Genomic DNA, 22,174 nt, shown 5'->3' with positions numbered 1-22,174 from the left:
TTTTTACCAACCTGCCATGTCACGCCTCCATGTCAGCAATGGACACCCTCCAATGAAAGGGTGTCCGGAGAGAATTTTTTTCCTTTCATATTTGGTTGTGGGGTATGCTTTAATCGTACTTTTGATAAGTTTGTCGGTGTGCCTTGTCCTAGTAAAGGATGATTCTTGTATAACTTTTATAAAATATTATATTTTTGTCAGGTAAAAAGAAAAAAAAAATTCATGCACTCGATATGAAGATGTAACCAGTGTACAGGAGATATTTGCGCTGAAAAAAAATATTTTGACACTCCACCTTCATTCTCACTTAAATGAAATGACAATAAAATCCCTATATAGATATATAAAATTTTGAAATTTACTTTTCAAAAAAAAAAAAATTCCCTATATAGATAAAAGACATTTACCGGCAAGAATTCAAGGAAGTATCTCTCTCCTCTTCCTTCCCGCAAAAGACTTAATACTATGCAAAATAAATAAATAAATAAAAATAAAAAATAAAAAATCCAAAGTAGACTCTCTCTCTCTCTCTCTCTCTCCTTCCATTGCTAACCATTGCTACATCTTCTTCTTCAACCGAGGTTTATCAATCCAATGTTGCTAGCCCTCCCCCTCTCTCTCAACGTTTCAATCTTGAAGGAGTATTCTTCAGCCTATTGATTTCACCTTTTGACTAAAGTATTTAGATCTAGTAAATTAGATTCAATTATCACAATAGAGTAATATGTAATAAATTGAAAGAGAGTTACTGAAAGTAGGACTAATACTTCAAATTATCAGCTTCACTTACAACTAATTCATTTGATGTTACTAAAAGCCATTCACATCTAGTTTCAAATTACAAATTAAGTAAAATTATTGTGATCGAGTTGTAAGTAGTGGTGGTGGCCCATGAAGTTTGTAGATGTGAGAAATGTCCAGGGGAGAGGAAAAACAATGCAAAAGGGGAAAGAGGGGCTTTTTTTGCAATTTTATTTTAATAAAAATATAATTGGAAAGCTAAAGTATGTCTTTGGAGCACAAATATCAATATCTTAAATAATAAATGTCGTGAGGCATTCTAAGTATCTTCTTATTTATTGTATCCTTCGTATCGAAATACAATGTTGATAAGAGGCTAAAAATTATGCACCTCTTTCATGACTTTCAAAGTGTATACATGCTTTTCATGTCCAAGAATTATGGTCTTATGATGCAAATATCTAAATCAAGAGAATGGTTAAATTAAGGAATTCCTCGAATAAACAAAAGAATGGATTCCCTAATTTATTGGATTTGATGTATCTCCGACAATATGTACATAATAATAATTCTTTTAAAATTCAAATTCTCAATTAAAATTTGAAACAGTCAGACAAATCCGACTAATTTATGTAAGTGAGAGATAACTTCATCATGACATCAGCAATATTAATGACACCAGTCCCACTCACATAAATCAATCAAAGTTGTCGACTTTTGCACTCCAAATCATTATCCAAAACTAATGCATAGAGGTCATACAAAATGATATTAAAAGTAGCAATATTCTTTTGATGAGAATCATATCACAAATCAATGGTTGGTGGGTGTGCAGGATCTCTCATTTTCTGAAGAAAATCCTTGTCCATCCCCAAGATGGTCGATTTTGAATTTGTCCATTGTTTCGCTGCTGAGACTCTTAGCAATTCCAATGTAAGAACATTGCAAAATAGGGTTTCAATTATTATTTTGTTCTCTCGTCTTTCGAATTTACAATATGAGAAGAGAGCGGTGCAAAGAGACATGCAATTTGTGAGAGAGGTGGGCTAAACGGCGATAGTCTCAATTGATTGGAATAAAATAACCTAAATATATTATAAGAATACAAATTATATTTATCAACATAACTCTCATCTAGGTCCAAAAGTGATACTTTGAAATCTTAAGGTTAGTTTGGACAAATAAATCTTAAGGTTAGTTTGGACTAGTGGGAATGTTGAATTCAACAAGAGTTGTTTTCTCTGTGTGGTTGAGTGACCCCATTTATACTTAGGGGTTGGGGAAGAGCATGATAAAATGACGACATCAAATAAATAAACAAATTATATATCAATCATAAATTTATTTCATAGAAATCTTTCCATATCTACTTCTTCAATCATTATTATTGTCTTCTTATATGGAGTGGTTGAGTGCCACAAGAATATAGTATATAAATTGCACGACTAATTCACTGCTAAATAAAAAAATTACGTACTTTTGAAAATTAGAACAAAGAATAAAAAATGAAAAGGTGAATTATTAGAGTACCTTTATCATGCAGCAGAAAAAGTTCATGTTTTCTTTTTACGAAAAATGGTGAATTAGTAATGTGGTCAAACAGCCTATATTTTATAAAAGGAACGAAGGAAAGTTCAAATACTGAATCAAACCTTTAATGGGTCAGTTGAAGCTAATTTAGAAGGTATGCCCTCTTTATTTTTTATATATTTTTCTCGGTTTTTTTGTAAATTCTTAATCATGTTACATAGAAGATTCAGAGTAGCTGAAGTAGGACTTCAAATATTTTTGGGCGATTTGCAAAAAAACCCCTTCGATCATCACTCACTTGCAAAAAACTCCCTTATGAGATTTTCTTATTAATTTTCATTTAATAATTATTTATCGATATATCAAGAACAGAAAATTTACATTTAAAAAAAAAAAAGATTCGCTATACGATAATATTAGGATTAAAAAAGAATTTGTTTTGCTGTGGAGAGAGAGGAAGAGTGGTATATCCACTGCAAAACAAATCTTTTGATTTTTTATTGTTTTTATTTTTTATTTTTTTTTCAGAGATTCTAACTCTCATATCTCCTCAAATGCTATATATACAACTAGTTCATGTGCAAGAATTATGGCAAGGGAATGCTTAAATCATGGAATTTCTGGAAGAAAAAAAAAATGAATTCCTTAATTTATTAGATTTGATATATCTCCTGCAATATGTAAATGGTAATAATTCCATTACTCTTATACAAATAAAAATAAGATTTAAATTCTCAATTGAAACTTCAAATTTAATACTATTGTTCAAATAATGGGTAATGATAGGAGTCCAACAGTCGGACAAGTTCAACTAATTTTATGTAAATAGAATCTGATATCATCATGACATCAGCAATATTAATGACATCAGCCTTCATTTATCAAAATTAATCAGAATTGTCCGACTTTAGACTCCAAATCATTATCTTAAAATAATACATAGAGGTCATACAAAATGATATTAAAAATAGCAATATTACTTTTGATGAGAACCAAGATTTTGGATTTGGCCAGTGTTTCGTTGGTGAGACTCTTAGCAATTTCAATGTAAGAACATTGTAAAAGAGGGTTTCAATTATTACTTTGTTCTCGTCTTTTGAATTTACGATATGAAAAGAGAGCGGTGCAAAGAGATGCAATTTGTGAGAGAAGTAGGTTGAACTAGTTTATATTGATTGGAATACGAGAGAGGTGGGTTGAACTAGTTTATATTGATTGGAATATAATAACCAAGGGTTTGCTAAATATACATGTTCGGCTCCTAAAAACCGGGGTCCTTTCCAGGTGAGTGGAAAGTGGATAGGTGGCCATGGTTACATGGTTGCAAATCGTTGAATGCTTACAAATGGAACCTCAAATTGAGGTGGTTGAACTATTGGTGGTGGAAGACATTGCACCTGAAGTGGAACCTGCACCTGTAGTGGAAGTGGTTGAACTACTACAGGTGGAAGATTCTGCACTTGGGATTCCACTTGAAGTGGAACCTGAACTGGTGAAATGCCTGCTACTTTGTCACATTGGATAGTAGAACGGCTGATATGTTCCAATGTGGATTGTTCGTCCTTTCCACTGAATGTCGCAAAATCTGGAATTTTAAAATTCCTTGGATACTTAACATCATCAGTGAACTCTGGATAGGGCTTTTTGTAAGTTTGTATTGCACCACTTCGAGTTAGGCCAAATTCCTGTTGAAGGAATTCTGCAAATTGGCATCTATCAAGCGCCATAGGCTGTGGAAGGTTGTTATCTGGCCAACCTTGAGATTGATTAGCCACCTGATGCCCCCCACCCGCCATAAGCAAGGGTTGGCATCTGCATAGTTGATTCTGCCACTGTTCCTTCCTCCTTGGTCAAGAAGTGGCTCCCTTAGAAAAGGTTGCCCCCCAACCGCCATTGGAATGACCATAGGTGGTGGCCTTGCTGGAATAGGTGCGGCTGGCTGAATGTTCACAGGTGGAACATTCTGTTGTGCTTGAGGGTTATGGTATGGCCATGGTTGGCCAGGTTGATTATGCTAAGTCTGCTGTGGAAACACCAAAGATGGAGGATTCAAAACTTATTGAATGGTTGGCATAGGCGCAGCTTGTAGAACAGACATCTGTGCCACTGGAGCAGTCACAGGTGCAGTTGGAATGTAAGTCTGTGCCATTGGAAGGGACTACACTTACTAAGGAGTTGGAGGGAACGACTCTGTATGTTGCTGAGAGGAACTCTATTTACCAAATGTTGCCGGCCTACTAGCTTGGAAGGTCGACTGTTGAGACCCTTCAGAGTTGTTTAGCCGAGGGGCCAAACCATGGTTTAAACTTCCAAGGGTCCGTTCCAACATGGACTTGAACCTTTGAGAGATTCGGTCCACCATCTCTTCTAACTTCCGCTCATTAGCAAGAGCGGCTTTTACATGTTCTTGACTAGCCTTAGATTGATCTTGTGCAACTCTGGCTAAGTCTTGGGTGACTCTAGCTTGGTCTTGTGCAAACCTATCTTGTTGCATTGCCATCATGCGGATGTTGTCCATGGTGGATCCATTAGCCATTGTTTGAGCAAATTTTTCGACCATATCATTTTTATCGGGTGCGAATCGTGAACTTTCCACTAGAAGTTCACTGACTTACATCTCTTCTAGTTCGGCAGGGTCTTGGACGGACTTGCCTTACTTTCTTCCACCGGCCATTGAATAATCTGTCTAGAGGTCCCACCGGGCGTGCCAAGAATGGTCGGCTCCTAAAAAGCGGGGTCCTTTCCAGGTGAGTGGAAAGGAGGGTGAACGTGGGGCGTGCCAGGAACTGCTGTTGTTCCAAAATGAGTATCCGAACAACTATCCAGTAGGAAATTGTAAAGATCAGGCGATTGAATGAATGATTGGAATTACCACCATCAAGGGTTCTTTTTGCCTTGAAAAAGGACTTTCGGACTGAAATATGGCTAGTGGAAAAGAAAGCGGTATTGAAAGTGCATGACTTTAAAGTAAAGAAATTGAAGTGCAGGACTTGGAAAGTAAGAAAGATAAGTGCAGGACTTGAATTAAACATAGTAAAATTGCATTACATGAATGTAAAGATACATGAATGTAAGGAATTGAAAGTGTTGTTTTGCTATGTGATTTGAACAGGGTTTGTAAGTGAAGCCTAAGTGTTCTATTTATAGAGCTCTCCATGCATGCAGCAGCTTGTTGTAGCGACTTCAGCAGCTTGGTGTAGCGGCTTCAGCAGCTTTCACGTGGACTGACTTCGGACTGCCACATGTCCCATGTCTTCCTTAGTCTTCTTATACTGTTGACACATGTAACAACATGTTCTCCCATGATCTACAACTAATAAATAGTGGTCTTTGGCGGTTGAATGCATGTTTGTAAGCATTTACCCACGTTCTGAAACTGCCAAATGGAAAGGCGAGGTTTTCAGCAGCAGTTGAGAAATTCCACTTGGAAGGCCCGGATCATGCCACGTGTCCTATGTCTTCCTTATTCTTCTCATAATGTTGACACGTGTAAGAACATGATGTCCCAAAAATTTCAGTTTTGAAGGAGTGGTTTTGGTGGTTCAATTCCAATTAAAGTCTTCTAGCTACGTTCTGGAACTGCTAAATGGAATGGGCCACGATCTCCTAACTGCCCCTAATTTGTAGGTAAGCCTTCCACGTGTCCACTTAGAAAGTCTTGTCTTTCCAACGGCATGTAACTATTTCCTTCTCTACTTGCCATGTGTCCACTTGGAAAGTCATGGAAAATGTGGGACACGTGTCAGCCAAAGAGGTAAGCAATTGCAGTTGGAAAGACATGTCGCAGTTGGAAAGACAGGTCTTTCCAACTGCAATTGCTTACCTCTTTGGCTGACACGTGTCCCATATTTTTCTCACATTTCTTTGGTAAATGCATCATGTTTTCAGGCCACTTTGCTGATTTTTAGCAACCCCCTCACCTAAATAAGGCAAGTGGTTGCCTTATTCTTGGAGTGATTCCTACAAACTAGGAGATATTATAGGAGTGGGGAAGTTGTCATTTTTTATGACTATATCAAAGGTACACATGGCTTTCTAGATGTTTGCCATGTATCCACTTGGAAAATCCACATTTTTCCAATTGCAAATCTTGTACCACATGGCTTCATTTAATAAAGCCACGTGTTGCTTCATGATTGTACTTTTGCATGCCACCTTTCCAATTAGAATTGGTGACAACAACCTTTCCAGCTGTAAAATATTTATGGTGTAATCATATGCCCCCCAAATTCCATGCCTTATGGAACAATTTGATGATAAGGCGTGGGATTTGAATTCCGCCATCATGAAGAAGAAGAAAAAAGAAATTGAAGAAGAAAAACTGGAAGTACTAGATCATGTAATATAGCATCTTCGCAATGAAATGCTTCATATTTAGGAAATCAGCTGATCTTGGAAACTCAGTTATGTCTGCTTCATAACTTTAGCCAATGTACTTTCTAAGTACTTAGCTTTTCCTTTTTGGAATGGCCGAAGTATGGCCATTACGCTTCCTTTCCAACTTTTCGGTTTACTTGGAAAGGAAGATACCAGCCGTTCTACATGGCCGGTCGAATGATTGTGGATTTTCAGTTTTCATAGATGGAAGGGTGATATTCCTTCTTCCAATTCGTTGCCCACCGGGGGCTGGAGGTTTGCGAAAAGGACGGATTTATACATCTTTTGGCCAAATAAATAGTTGATTAGCCATGCTTTCTCTCCCAAACACTACTAGAAGTGGGTTGGGTCTACTAGAAAGTTGTTGCTCTATCGAAGTTTCCTTGGAGTGTGTTGTCCTTCAAACACCATTGGAAAGACCATAGGAGGCCTTGGTTGCATAGTTGCAAATTGTTGAATGCTCACAAATGGAACCTCAAATTGAGGTGGTTAAACTATTGGTGGTCGAAGACATTGCACCTGAAGTGGAACCTGCACCTGTAGTGGAAGTGGTTGAACTACTACTGGTGGAAGGTTCTGCACTTGGGATTCCACTTGAAGTAGAACCTGAGCTGGTGAAATGGCTGCTACTTTGTCACATTGGACAGTAGAACGGTTGATATGTTCCAATGTGGACTATTCGTCGTTTCCATTGAATGTTGCGAATTCTGGAATTCTAAAATTCCTTGGATACTCAACATCATTAATGAACTCTGGATAGGGCTTTTTATCAGTTTGTCTTACACCTCTTCGAGTTAGGCCAAATTCCTGTTGAAGGAATTCTGCAAATTGTCCTCTATCAAGTGCCATAGGCTGTGGAAGGTTATTATCTGGCTAACCTTGAGGTTGATTAGCCACCTGATGCCCCCCACCCGCCATAAACAAGGGTTGGCATCTGCATAGTTGATTCTGCCATGGTTACTTCCTCCTTGGTCAAGAAATGGCTCCCTTGGAAAAGGTTGCCCCTCAACCGCCATAGGAATGACCATAGGTGGTGGCCTTGCTGGAACAGGTACGGCTGGCTGAATGTTCACAGGTGGAACATTCTGTTGTGCTTGAGGGTTATAGTATGGCCATGGTTGGCAAGGCTGATCATGCCAAGTCTACTGTGGAAACACCAAAGGTGGAGGATTCTGAACTTGTTGAATGGTTGGCATAGGCGCAGCTTGTGGAACAGTCATCTGTGCCACTGGAGTAGTCACAGGTGCAGTTGGAATGTGAGTCTATGCCATTGGAATAGACTGTACCTGCTGCTGAGTTGGAGGGAACGGCCCTGCATGTTGCTGAGAGGAACTCCCTTCAATAAATGTTGCCGGCCTATTAGCTTGGAAGGCCGACTGTTGAGACCCTTTAGAGTTGTTTGGCCGAGGGCCCAAGCCTTGGTTTAAGCTTCCAAGGGTCCATTCCAACATGGACTCGAACCTTTAAGAGATTCGGTCCACTATCCCTTTTAACTTCCGCTCATTAGTAAGAACGGCTTTTGCATGTTCTTTACTAGCCTTAGATTGATCTTGCGCAACTCTAGCTAAGTCTTGGGCAATTCTAGCTTGGTCTTGCGTAAACTTATCTTGTTGCATTGCCATCATGCGGATGTTGTCCATAATGGGTCCATTTGCCATTGTTTGAGCAAATTTTTCCACCATATCATTTTCATCGGGTGCGAATCATGAACTTTCCACTGGAAGTTCACTGACTTGCATCTCTTCTAGTTTGGCAGTGTCTTGGACAGACTTGCCTTGCCTTCTTCCACCGGCCGTTGAATAATCTGTCTAGGGTCCTACTGGGCGTGCCAAGAATGTTCGTCTCCTAAAAATCGGGGTCCTTTCTAGGTGAGTGGAAAGGAGGGTGAACGTCGGGCGTGCCAGGAACTGCTGTCGTTCCAAAGTGAGTATCCGAACAACTATCCAGTAGGAAATTGTAAGGATCCGGCAATAAAGGACTGGAATTACCACCTTCAAGGGTTCTTTTTGCCTTGAAAAATGATTTTCGGACTGAACTATGGCTAGTGGAAAAGAAAGCGGTATTAAAAGTGCAGGACTTCAAACTAAAGGAATTGAAGTGTAGGACTTGGAAAGTAAGATAGATAAGTGCAGGACTTGAATTAAACATAGTGAAATTGCATTACATGAATATAAAGATACATGAATGTAAGGAATTGAAAGTGCTGTTTTGCTATGTGATTTGAACAGGGTTTGCAAGTGTAGCCTAAGTGTTCTATTTATAGAGCTCTCCATACATGCAACAGCTTGGTGTGGCGGCTTCAGCAGCTTCCACATAGACTGACTTCGGACTGCTACGTGTCCCATGTCTTCCTTAGTCTTCTCATAGTGTTGACACATGTAATAACATGTTCTCCCATGATCTACAACTAATAAATAGTGGTTTTTGGCGGTTGAATGCATATTTGTAAGCATTTACCCACGTTCTGGAACTGCCAAATGGAAAGGCGGCAGTTTCCAGCAGCAGTTGAGAAATTCCACTTGGAAGGCCCGGATCATGCCATGTGTCCCATGTCTTCCTTATTCTTTTCATAATGTTGACACGTGTAAGAACATGATGTCCCATGAATTTCAATTTTGAAGGAGTGGTTTTGGTGGCTCAATTCCAATTAAAGTCTTCTAGCCACGTTCTGGAACTGCCAAATGGAATGGGCCACGATCTCCTAACTGCCCCTAATTTGTAGGTAAGCCTACCACGTGTTGACTTGGAAAGTCATGTCTTTCCAACTGCATGTAACTGCTTCCTTCTCTGCCTGCCATATGTCCACTTGGAAAGTCATGTCTTTCCAACCGCATGTAATAGCTTACCTCTTTGGCTGACACGTGTCCCACATTTTCCTCACCTTTCTTTGGTAAATGTATCATGTTTTCAGCCCACTTTGCTGATTTTTAGCAACCAACTCACCTAAATAAGGCAAGTGGTTGCCTTATTCTTGGAGTGATTCCTACAAACTAGGAGATATTATAGGAGTAGGGAAGTTGTCATTTTTTATGACTAGGTCAAAGGTACACATGGCTTTCTAAATGTTTGCCACGTGTCCACTTGGAAAATCCACGTTTTTCCAATTGCAAATCTTGTACCACATGGCTTCATTTAATGAAGCCACGTGTTGCTTCATGATTACACTTTTGCATGCCACTTTTCCAATTGGAATTGGTGATGACAACCTTTCCAGCTGTAAAATATTTATGGTGTAATCATATGCCCCCCAAATTCCATGCCTTATTGAACAATTTGATGATAAGGTGTGGGATTTGAATTCCGCCATCATGAAGAAGAAGAAAAAAAAAGAAATTGAAGAAGAAGAACTGGAAGTTCTGGACCATGTAATGTAGCATATTCTCAATGAAATGCTCCATATTTAGGAAATTAGCTGATCTTAGAAACTTAGCTAAGTCTGCTTCATAACTTTAGCTAATGTACTTTTCCAAGTACTTAGCTTTTCCTTCTTGGAATGGCCGAAGTATGGCCATTACGCTTCCTTTCCAACTTTTCGGTTTACTTGGAAAGGAAGATACCAGCCGTTCTACATGGCCGGTTGAATGATTGTGGTTTTTCAGTTTTCATAGATGGAAGGGTGATATTCCTTCTTCCAATTCGTTGCCCCCCTGGGTTTGGAGGTTAGCGAGGAGGACGGATTTGTACATCTTTTGGCCAAATAAATAGTTGATTAGCCATGCTTTCTCCCCCAAACACTATTAGAAGTGGGTTTGGGTCTACTAGAAAGTTGTTGTTCCATCGAAGTTTCCTTGGAGTGGGTTGTCCTTCAAACACCATTGGAAAGGCCATAGGTGGCCTTGGTTGCATGGTTGCAAATCGTTGAATGCTCACAAATGGAACCTCAAATTGAGGTGGTTGAACTATTGGTGGTGGAAGACATTGCACCTGAAGTGGAACCTGCACCTGTAGTGGAAGTGGTTGAACTACTATTGGTGGAAGGTTCTGCACTTGGGATTCCACTTGAAGTGGAACCTGAACTGGTGAAATGGCTGCTACTTTGTCACATTGGACAGTAGAACGGCTGATATGTTCCAATGTGGACTGTTCGTCCTTTCCATTGAATGTTGCGAATTCTGGAATTCTGAAATTCCTTGGATACTCAACATCATCAGTGAACTCTGGATAGGGCTTTTTGTCAGTTTGTCCTGCACCTCTTCGAGTTAGGCCAAATTCCTATTGAAGGAATTCTACAAATTGGTCTCTATCAACCGCCATAGGCTGTGGAAGGTTGTTATCTGGCCAACCTTGAGATTGATTAGCCACTTGATGCCCTCTACCCACCATAAGCAAGGGGTTGGCATCTGCATAGTTGATTCTACCACGGTTCCTTCCTCCTTGGTCAAGAAGTGGCTCCCTTAGAAAAGGTTGCCCCCCAACCGTCACAGGAATGACCATAGGTGGTGGCCTTCCTGGAACAGGTGCGGCTGGCTTTATGTTTACAGGTGGAACATTCTGTTGTGCTTGAGGGTTGTTGTATGGCCATGGTTGGCCAGGCTGATCATGCTAAGTCTGCTGTGGAAACACCAAAGGTGGAGGATTCTGAACTTGTTGAATGGTTGGCATGGGCGCAGCCTGTAGAACAGTCATCTGTGCCACTGGAGCAGTCATAGGTGCAGTTGGAATGTGAGTCTGTGCCATTGGAAGTGACCGCACCTGCTGCTGAGTTGGAGGGAACGGCCCTGCATGTTGCTGAGAGGAACTCCCTTCAACAAATGTTACCGGCCTACTAGCTTGGAAGGCCGACTGTTGAGACCCTTCAGAGTTGTTTGATGGAGGGGCCAAACCTTGGTTTAAACTTCCAAGGGTCCGTTCCAACATGGACTCGAACCTTTGAGAGATTCGGTCCACTATCTCTTCTAACTTCCGCTCATTAGCAAGAGCGGCTTTTGCATGTTCTTAACTAGCCTTAGATTGATCTTGCGCAACTTTAGCTAAGTCTTGAGCGACTCTAGCTTGGTCTTGCGCAAACCTATCTTGTTGCATTTCCATCATGCGGATGTTGTCCATGATGGGTCCATTTGCCACTTTTTGAGCAAATTTTTCCACCATATCATTTTCATCGGGTGCAAATCGTGAACTTTCCACTGGAAGTTCACTGACTTACATCTCATCTAGTTCGGCAGGGCCTTAGACAGACTTGCCTTGCCTTCTTCCATCGGCCATTGAACAATTTGTCTTGAGGTCCCACCGGGCGTGCCAAGAATGTTTGGCTCCTAAAAACCAGGGTCCTTTCCAGGTGAGTGGAAAGAAGGGTGAACGTCGGGCGTGCCAAGAACTGTTGTCGTTCCAAAGTGATATCCGAACAACTATCCAGTAGGAAATTGTAAGGATCAGGCGATTGAATGAAGGACTGGAATTACCACCTTCAATGGTTCTTTTTGACTTGAAAAAGGATTTTCAGACTGAACTATGGCTAGTGGAAAAGAAAGCGGTATTGAAAGTGCAGGACCTCAAAGTAAATGAATTGAAGTGCAGGACTTGGAAAGTAAGAAAATAAGTGCAGGACTTGGAAAGTAAGAAAATAAGTGCAGGACTTGAATTAAACATAGTGAAATTGCATTGCATGAATGTAAAGATACATGAATGTAAGGAATTGAAAGTGCTGTTTTGTTGTGTGATTTGAACAGGGTTTGCAAGTGAAGCCTAAGTGTTCTATTTATAGAGCTCTCTATGCATGCAACAGCTTGGTATGGCGACTTCAGCAACTTCCACGTGGACTGACTTTGGACTGCCACGTGTCCCATGTCTTCCTTAGTCTTCTCATAGTGTTGACACGTGTAAGAACATGTTCTCCCTTGATCTACAACTAATAAATAGTGGTCTTTGGCGATTGAATGCATTTTTGTAAGCATTTACCCGCGTTCTGGAACTGCCAAATGGAAAGGCGGTGGTTTCCAACAGCAGTTAAGAAATTTCACTTGGAAGGCCCGGATCATGCCACGTATCCCATGTCTTCCTTATTCTTCTCATAATGTTGACACGTGTAAGAACATGATGTCCCATGAATTTCAGTTTTGAATGAATGGTTTTGGTGATTCAATTCCAATTAAAGTCTTCTAGCCACGTTCTGGAACTGCCAAATGGAATGGGCCATGATCTCCTAACTGCCCCTAATTTGTAAGTAAGCCTACCACGTGTCCACTTGGAAAGTCATGTCTTTCCAACTGTATGTAACTGCTTCCTTCTCTGCCTGCCATGTGTCCACTTGGAAAGTTATGTCTTTCCAACTGCATGTAATTGCTTACCTCTTTGGCTGACACGTGTCCCACATTTTCCTTATCTTTCTTTGGTAAATGCATCATGTTTTCAGCCCACTTTGCTGATTTTTAGCAACCTCCTCACCTAAATAAGGCTAGTGGTTGCCTTATTCTTGGAGTGATTCCTACAAACTAGGAGATATTATAGGAGTGGGGAAGTTGTCATTTTTAATGACTAGGTCAAAGGTACACATGGCTTTCTAGATGTTTGCCACGTGTCCACTTGGAAAATCCACGTTTTTTCAATTGCAAATCTTGTACCACATGGCTTCATTTAATAAAGCCACGTGTTGCTTCATAATTGCACTTTTGCATGCCACCTTTCCAATTGGAATTGGTGACGACAACCTTTCCAGCTGGAAAATATTTATGGTGTAATCAATACCTAATATGTTTTTTAGTATAAAATATATTATAAAAATAAAAATATAATTTATCAGCATAAATGGGTAGGGTAGGGTAGGGTGAGCTTTCCCATTCCCATGACGCAACTGTGCGAGCTTTCCATTCTAACTTCTATCTCAGTTCAAAAGTGGTATTATGTTGAGGCTAATTTGGACAAATGAATAGAGTTTTTTTTTTCATTTACCAAATTTCGGCAAAGTTCGTGAATGTGAAAAACGTGGGTTTTGACTCCATGACTCTGAAAAAAAATACCTCCAAAAGTCCATGTTTTTGTAATTATCCCTATATAATTTTATTTGTAATCGTATATATATATATATATATATATATAATTTTTTATTAATTTTCACTTATATAAACTCTAATCATATTTCATATAATCAAACTTAAAAAGACATACTATTCTTATGCTTTTTCCCTATATAAAATAAAATTGATTTAATTAATGCTCCAGCAAATTCGTATTCAAGCTAGCAAGTAAGTTCCATGCCATTTTGCTGACATAACCCAATAGAAACTTATTGAAAGGAAGTACAGAACTTCTTACACATGAAAATGGCTCACTAGTGTCACTGGATTAATTTAAAGTTGGATTAGCTATTTAGCTTCGGGTGAAAGAGAAATAAATTAGCTAAAAAGAAAAGCTATATTGGATTAAAAGATTACGAGATCGTATTGGAATAAACGTACGCATATGCATAACTTGCATAGAAATACATCAAATTACATAACAAGAATACCAATCTAATGGATTATCCATAGACTAACAACTTTTTATTCAAACATTGTTTGCTCCAAACAAGGATACCAATCTAATGGATTATCCATAGAGCAACAACTTTTTATTCCAACATTTTCTACTCTAGCTGAATAGCAACAAATCGAGGTACAAGTTTTTATATCTCGAGTTCAAGGCCAGATCCATGTAATTCATCAAAGTAATTTGATCGAGGCGATCTTTCATCTCAGTAGTGAAGTTGTTCTTCCAGTCCCCGACAACACCAAGCCTCAAAAATGCACTAGCTGGAATCGCCGACGAAGGTTCCACACCATTCTTGTTCACCTCCAAGTTCTTGAGCCTCTCCAAGCTACACCTCCACAACAGCTTATCAATCTCCTCCTCATCAACAAACGGCCTTGCCAAAAATGAGGCCAGCCTTTTCAACTCTCCTTTTGGGTCACTTTTAAGATCTTCATACTTCAAGAATAGTATCTTGTGAGGCAACTTTGAGCTCTCCATCCAGTACCCTAACACATGATCAAAGAAAGGACCAAAATGGTGGACCCCATTACAGAAGCCCTCAAATGCCTTCTCCAATGGAAATGGCCCTTGTTCGGGTGCCCTTAAGGAGTTAAAAAAATGCCACATGGACGCGAAAGTGTCCTTAGGGTTTCGGGTGATGTAAACAATTTTACATCCAGAATTCTTAATTGAATCTGGCAAGGCACTGTAAGGGAAGTGAGTATGAAATAGTCTAGGAGATGACATACCTGAGAGATTAGGTGATGGATTGTTTTGTGTGTAAACGTGTGCCTCCAATGTACTTATACACGAGAAGGGTATGGTTTTGGTAAGAGGGTCGTCTTCTTCTACATCATTAGCGCCAGTTTGATGCCGTTCCATGATTGAGAAACAAAGAGTTTTGAGCCAATTTGTGCCAGTTTTGATAGAGGACGCCAATATGACGTCGTCATTTCGTGCTTCAAAGTGTGAATGCATGGTTTTTGCAGCTTCTAAGTGAGGTGGTGAATACCAAAAACCTTCCCATTGATAGAGATCGAGATCATCCCAAAAGCATTGTTTAGGAAGTTGATCTAGTAAGGGTTTTAGAGAATGAGAATAGTGATTGAGCAATACTTTTGAGTTTTCCATGACAATAATTTTTCACGAATGTAAGAAGATTTCAAAGCTAGCTAACTAGATTTGAATAATTCTTACAGTCTATGTTGTTGAGTGAATCCATTTAAATATACACTTGGAACGGGACAATTTTGGCACATGAATGATGCATCTCTTTCATAGAGATCTTTGCGAATCTATACATCTAAATTATTTTTATTGTCTTCTTATTATATAATAAAGAAAACAAAAGAAAAGGTGAATTATTGGAGTGCTGATATAACATGATTGAAGTGGCCAAATTTTGATTTTTAATGGAAAAAGAATTTTTAAATGGAATTCTCAAATTTATTTGTTATCATAAGGTTCCTACTTCCTACCCATCAAATAGTAAACAAACATACTTTGACCTTATTTATTTTTTTGGTAAACAAATAGAAAAAATCAGTCTAAATATCATTGCTCTTCTAATTTTAATAATTAATCTTCATTGAAGAGACTATCCCTTATTTATGTACTGATGTAACTGCTAGCTGATAATATATTTATTTTTAATTAATCCTGATCTGCGGTACGCCTTTCACCACGGTGATCACCACCTCCATCTCCACCACAACAACACTGCCGGACCGCCACCTCCTCCACCACCACTGTCACCTACACAGGCCGCACCGCCACCATCACCACCTACACCACCGCTTCCACCTCCTATCAATTTCTTTAATCCTATTAACTTTGATCTGCCAAAGAGCCTTTCACGACGGTGCCACCTCCATTGCCACTACAATAACACTGCCACCTACATCATCGGACCGCCACTGCCACTGACACCGCTGCACCACCACCATCACCACTTACACCGCCGCTGCCACCTCCTCCAACATCACCACCTACACCGCTGATGCTGCCACCTCCAACATCACCACCTACACTGCTGCTGCCACCTCCTCCACTACAGCTGGAGGAGGTGGCAGCAGCGGTGTAGGTGGTGATGGTGGCGGTGCAGCGGTGTAGGTGGTGATGGTGGCGGTGCGGCGGTGTAGGTGGTCCATTCTGCAGATGAGTTACTGACTCATCAAGATAATGTTAATATGTATATGCGTGCATGAATAAAGACGAATTTAAAGACCAAGGAAAAGACCTTGCAATTCTGTAGAGGAGTAAATCATAAATTAAGATATGTAGGAGACTGATTGAGTTTGTATATAGTAATCCAAATCTTTGAATATCAATGCCCAATGTGGTCTTTGCCATCATTGTTAAAGACTGATAATAGATTGATCAACAACAACACTGATATGCTTGCCGTCTCAATTTGAGGAGACTGATTAGTGATTACAGATGAAGCATGGGGGAAGAAGTAGCCAAATTCATTCATTTTTGTTTCTTTTGCTTGATGTATCTAATTTTGTAATTTCCCCGTAATAACATTTAATAATAATGAAAAGAATGACTAAGTTTCATGAAATAGGAGAAAAAATACTTATTAATTAATGAAAAATGATATTTTTGATGACTTTAATACTCGACTTAAAATCGACATACATACAAATACGACTGGTTATTTAAAATTTTAAGGAATCATTACCACTCTGCTTGTTTGTTTTCATAAAATATTCCATTTCCCTTTCATTATCTTTTCAGTTTTCTATCGGTACATTTCCTATTTTTTTTTAGTTTTCGATAACTATATCATCTTCTTTTTCTTTTGTCACATGCATAAGTTTCATGTAATATTTCTGAATCTCACCATTTTCCATTTTTTGAAATTTTTCGTTCATGCAAGGGCATTTTTGTCTTTCTCGTTTGATGTGCTGGTTATGTCCGAGAGTTGGTTGGGACCTTTCATTGAGTTCAGGATTTTTCGAAATGCTAAGGTTGTCATTTTTGCATTTTTTCGTTTTTCGGGCTGGAAGGTTTCGTGTGGGACCCATTGCCGGAACTGTCGCATAGGGGGGTTTTGGTTGAGTCCAATTGCATCACATTTATTTATTTAATGTGTTATGTATGGTTGTAATTTATTATGTGTGTATGTATATAATTAAGTGTGGTGAAAATTAAGTTGAAAAGAAAAGAAAAGAAAATTTCAAAAGGAATAATGGTGGGACCCAACACTTATCTTTAAAGGGCTTAGAGACCCAGTTTGGTCTCTATTTTCTCTCTCTCCTGTAGGTATTCTCTCTCTCCCTCATTTCTTGATTTTTTTTTTCTTTTTCTCATCAAAGATTCAAACTTTGATCTCTTTTTCATCTTTTGGAGTTTTAAAGTGCCGTTTACGGCAAATTAAAAAACGCAACGTGATCTTTGATTTGATCGGAGTAATTCCTCGTTTGGTGCACCTTGGGGTTTCGAGATTCTAGGGCTTGGATTTGGGAAAATTTGGGGCTTTTTATTAATTTGAGGTAGGGGTGTTCTAAGGAGTGTTCTAATCCATGACTTCTTGAATTTTTTTAAATTTTCCTCTTTAATTTGACCTTAAGCATGCTTAATTTTTAATTATCTTGTCCATTACTATTGTGGTTGTATGTGCTCAAAATGATGAATGTGTTTTACATGCTAATTGGGTTATATACATGGTTATTTACATTATTGTGAAGAAACATGCTTAATTTTGGTATATTGTGTGACTTGTAAATTCTCAATTTTTTTGAAAATTGATGTTGTGGTTATGAAATAATTGTTTAGAATTTTCTATCAAAAATAATAATAATAATAATAATAATAAAAAAATGATGATGATGTTGAAGAGTATGTAGAATTTTATTGTTGAATTGTGTTTAGAAACATGAAGCATTCATGCATCCATTGGGAAAGGAAAATGGGAAAAAATGTTTTGAAAGCAAATAAAAATGATTTTGGGAAAATATTTTTTTTTGGAAAGTGTTTGCGAAAACCCGAATACCTAGGAGGCGCCTAGTGGTCCGTGGTGTTAGTGTGATCTAAAGGGGGTTAGAGAGAGACTCTAGTGTGGTTGAGCTACCCAAACGACGCCATGGAGGTGCCATGTGGTCAGGAAAGACTAGCCAACCCCTCTTTCGTGACGCCTTGGAGGTGCCTGGGGTCGGATTACACTAACGGTTTGGAAGTTGAAATAGAATTGTTTCAGAAATAGGAAGCGACATGAGCATGGCATTTAGACTTGTCAATGGATCGGATTTGGATCAGATCGATCAAATCCATATCCTATTTGCTAAGCAAACGAATTATTGGATTCGGATCACTAATGGCTTCTCGGACTGAATGTCCCAATCCATATCCTATTTAGCTCGGATTCGGATCGGATCGGATTAATATTTACTAATATATAATTATAAAAAGTATGATTTTATTAGTATGTGTTCAAAGAGATTTATTAGCATATGGATGAGAACACCACAATATTTATATATAGCATTATTATAATTATTATTATTTTGGGTTTTTAAGTTACCTCTAATACAATTTTAATAGGAGTATTGATATATATATATGTAAAATTATTGATATATATATATATAATTATTTATATATATAATTTCAATCTGATCGGACTGAATTTTTATCGAATCGAATCAGCATAATCCATATCCGATTTGTTAAGCAAACGGATTATCAGATTCGGATCATAACCGGGTTATCGGATTTTTTGTTCAATCCATATTCGACTAATCGGATCGGATTCGGATCGGATCCGGATCAAGATCCGCTCCATTGACAAGTTTAATGGCATTGCACTTCATTGGCATACATGGTGTATTTGTGACTTGAATGATATTTGTGTTTATATTAGATGTTGTGGGTATGGCTTACATCCCCTGTATAGTATGATCCCGTTCTCTTGTTTTCTATTCTATACGTGGATTCACAGGGTCATAAGAGGTGTGTCTCAGATACTTCCTATTAAGCTTATGCTCACTCCTTTATTATTAACATTTTTTAGGACACGGAAGGGAAGTGGCGGACGATGCTCCTCCACAGGGTTCGATGGGTTAGTAGACCGTTTGACATACTTTGTAACTATGATCTCATTTTACTACTATTATTTATTTATTTATTTATTATTATTATTATTTTATAAACCCGGGGATGACATATAGATTATGTATTGACATTGGAAAGTACGATAGTGTCCTTAGTTGACCTCGGGTTTTGGTAAGGACCCGATTAGCGATTTGGACCCTCGAGTTCGAGTCATTACATTTCATGATACTCAAAGTTAATTATTTGATTTGTACAAAATATAGAGCAAAAACTGCAATGTTTTATAATTTTTTCATGTCGTTGCAATTTTTTTTTTTTTTTTATTTCTCATATTCTCTTTGTTTTGGGGAGTTAGATAGATCATTAGTTTTGATCATTATAGCAATTAACAAATGCCTATCAAAGTAATAAATGGATATTTATGGTTAAAAATACAACTTGAAGTATCTCAATGGTCCTTACAGATAGGGGTGACAAATTACGAAACGATCCGCCAACAACACGAGATAAACAGGTACGGGTTGACCTTAAACGGGTTCGGGTCATGAACGGGTTGACACGATTAACCCGTTAACTTAATCGTGTTGGGTTAGGGTTGAGAGGGTTTAACACGTATAACTTATTTATACCTGTTTAACTTAACATGTCATAATCATGAATATGACCTATGTAATATGTTACCTGTGTAAACCCAATTACTATAGACAGTTAAGTCGTTTTAACATAAACTTTGACTACGCCTTATGATTTTTCTTCTTATTTTTAATATTTGGGTTAATTGTGACAATTTTTTTCTAATATTTATTATTTGATTAATTATTAAATGTTTCGTTTTGATAAATAGGTCATTCGTTAACCCGTTTAATAAATAGGCCGGATTAATATTTTTTTTGACACGATTATTAAATGGGTTGTGTTAGTAAAGAACAATGCTTGCCTCAGACTACATAAGTAGGAATGTTCATTCTGATGTTGACTTGGATCAATAAAAATATGACATGTGTCAAAAACTTTTTACAATAATTAATAAAAATTGTTTGGATGATTTTTTTTCCCTCATGTGTATGAGATTTTCTATTCCAAACCATTCATATTGCAATCCATAGAAGAAGTTAAACAATTAGTCCAAATATGGTAAATTCCACAATTATTATACTCCAATTATCAATAGAGTTTAAGAAAATCAATTTGGCTTTAGATTGCAACAGGTAGTGATAAATCTCAAAATTTTAGACATTACTAGAGTTATGCGTATTTATTAATTGGTGGCTTGAATCATTTTTAAAAATTGGATGTAAAAGATTATGGTTGGGGAATGGAGGAGATGGTAAGTGGTGAAGACCAGAAAGCAATGGAGGAGGTGGAGCTCTGTTGGCGAAAGAAATGATTAATAATAGGGTTTTAGAATTGAGGAGATGGTGGGTATCAATGGGGATTTGGTGGGAAAAGAGAAGGAATGCGAATCGTGAGTTAAAGAGAGTGAGAGCCCGCTACCAGGTCTTACACGCATGAAAGAAAATTCTCTTCTTTTTTGGATGATCCATGAAAAGATCCGAATGATTCAGAATTTTTTTTTTTTTTTTGACACTTGTCATGTTGTTATTGGTCCATATCAATATCAGATGGAGAGCACTGCTTATGCGGCCTAAGACAAGCTTTTTCCTTTAGTAAAATTCCCTTACATCGACACGATACGATTATGACCCACGAATACGAATTGCCACCCCTACTTACGGAGATGCAATTTGAAATATAAAACAAATATAGATATACATGGTGGTTGAAACTTTAATTGCCAATAAAGATACTAGATTAAGATAAATTTAGAAAAAATATTACAACTTTCTAAATAGTCAATTACTTTGTATTTTAAGGGGAAAAAATTACCTAATATTTTAAAATGGATCCTATTATATTTGACACATGGGTAATCACATAAATTTGGTGAAATAGTAAATTTTTATTTATCGAGTCAAATAGCAGGACTCAAAAAGAAATTACGCAACAAGGCATTATAAGACAAGTGAGTATGAAATAGTCTAGGAGATGACATACTTGAGACATTAGGTGATGGATTGTTTTGTGTGTAAACGTGTGCCTCCAATGTACTTATACACGAGAAGGGTATGGTTTTGGTAAGAGCGTACTCTTCTTCTACATCATTAGTGCCAGTGTGACGCCGTTGCATGATTGAGAAACAAAGAGTTTTGACCCAATTTGTGCCTGTTTTGTTAGAGGATGCCAATATGACGTCATTATTTCATGCTTCAAAGTGTGAATGCATGGTTTTTGCAGCTTCTAAGTGAGGTGGTGAATAACAAAAACCTTCTTATTGATAGAGATCGAGATCATCCCAAAAACATTGCTTTGGAAGTTGATCTAGTAAGGGTTTTAGAGAATGAGAAGAGTGATTAAGCAATGCTTTTGTGTTTTCCATGACAATAATATATCAAGAACGTAAGATTCCAAAGGTAGCTAGATTTGAATAGTTCTTACAGTCTATGTTGTTGAGTGAATCCATTTAAATATACACTTGGAAGGGGACAATTTTGGCATTTGACACTTGATGGACTAATCTAATAAAAGTAAATATTGAGATTTCTTTATAATATATCAACACACTCTTGTATGACCATTTTTTCAATCGGATAGTTTGATTTTAATTGATTTACCAAGTATTAAATGATCATATAATAATTTTTCGAGAGAAATGATGTATGGTTCAAACACTAACTTTTAAATATAGAGGGCAATTCAACCACTCTAATAAACTATTCTTACATTTTTAGCATAAAAAATTTATATTACGTATTAATTTTTTTTAAACAATGGACTGCATTTGTCTGGACTATCACAATAAATCACAGTGAGAGGGTGTAACTGCATTATTTAGAGAAAAGTGTTGATACATTGTAGAAGATCATCATTTAGAAAAGATAGGATTGTTTATCTTTATCGAATGCAACAAAGTTGGTGTCTCTCAACATTAAAATATATATATATTTATACATACATACATACACAC

The 22,174-nt window shown here is 37.9% G+C and overlaps 1 pseudogene; it reads right to left on the bottom strand.

Annotated features, from left to right (window-relative positions):
• Positions 1–14,245: 14,245 nt before the first annotated feature.
• LOC132314227 (cytosolic sulfotransferase 12-like) lies at positions 14,246–15,222 on the bottom strand (annotated as a pseudogene).
• Between the last annotated feature and the right edge of the window lie 6,952 nt (positions 15,223–22,174).

This window comes from Cornus florida, unplaced genomic scaffold, assembly GCF_030987335.1.
Source record: "Cornus florida cultivar Cherokee Brave unplaced genomic scaffold, ASM3098733v1 CherokeeBrave_3.0.0_Hap2_Chr06, whole genome shotgun sequence".
In the NCBI taxonomy this organism is placed as follows: Eukaryota; Viridiplantae; Streptophyta; class Magnoliopsida; order Cornales; family Cornaceae; genus Cornus; species Cornus florida.
The sequence above is the reverse complement of the archived record's forward strand: the minus strand, read 5'-3'. Positions and strand labels throughout refer to the sequence as shown.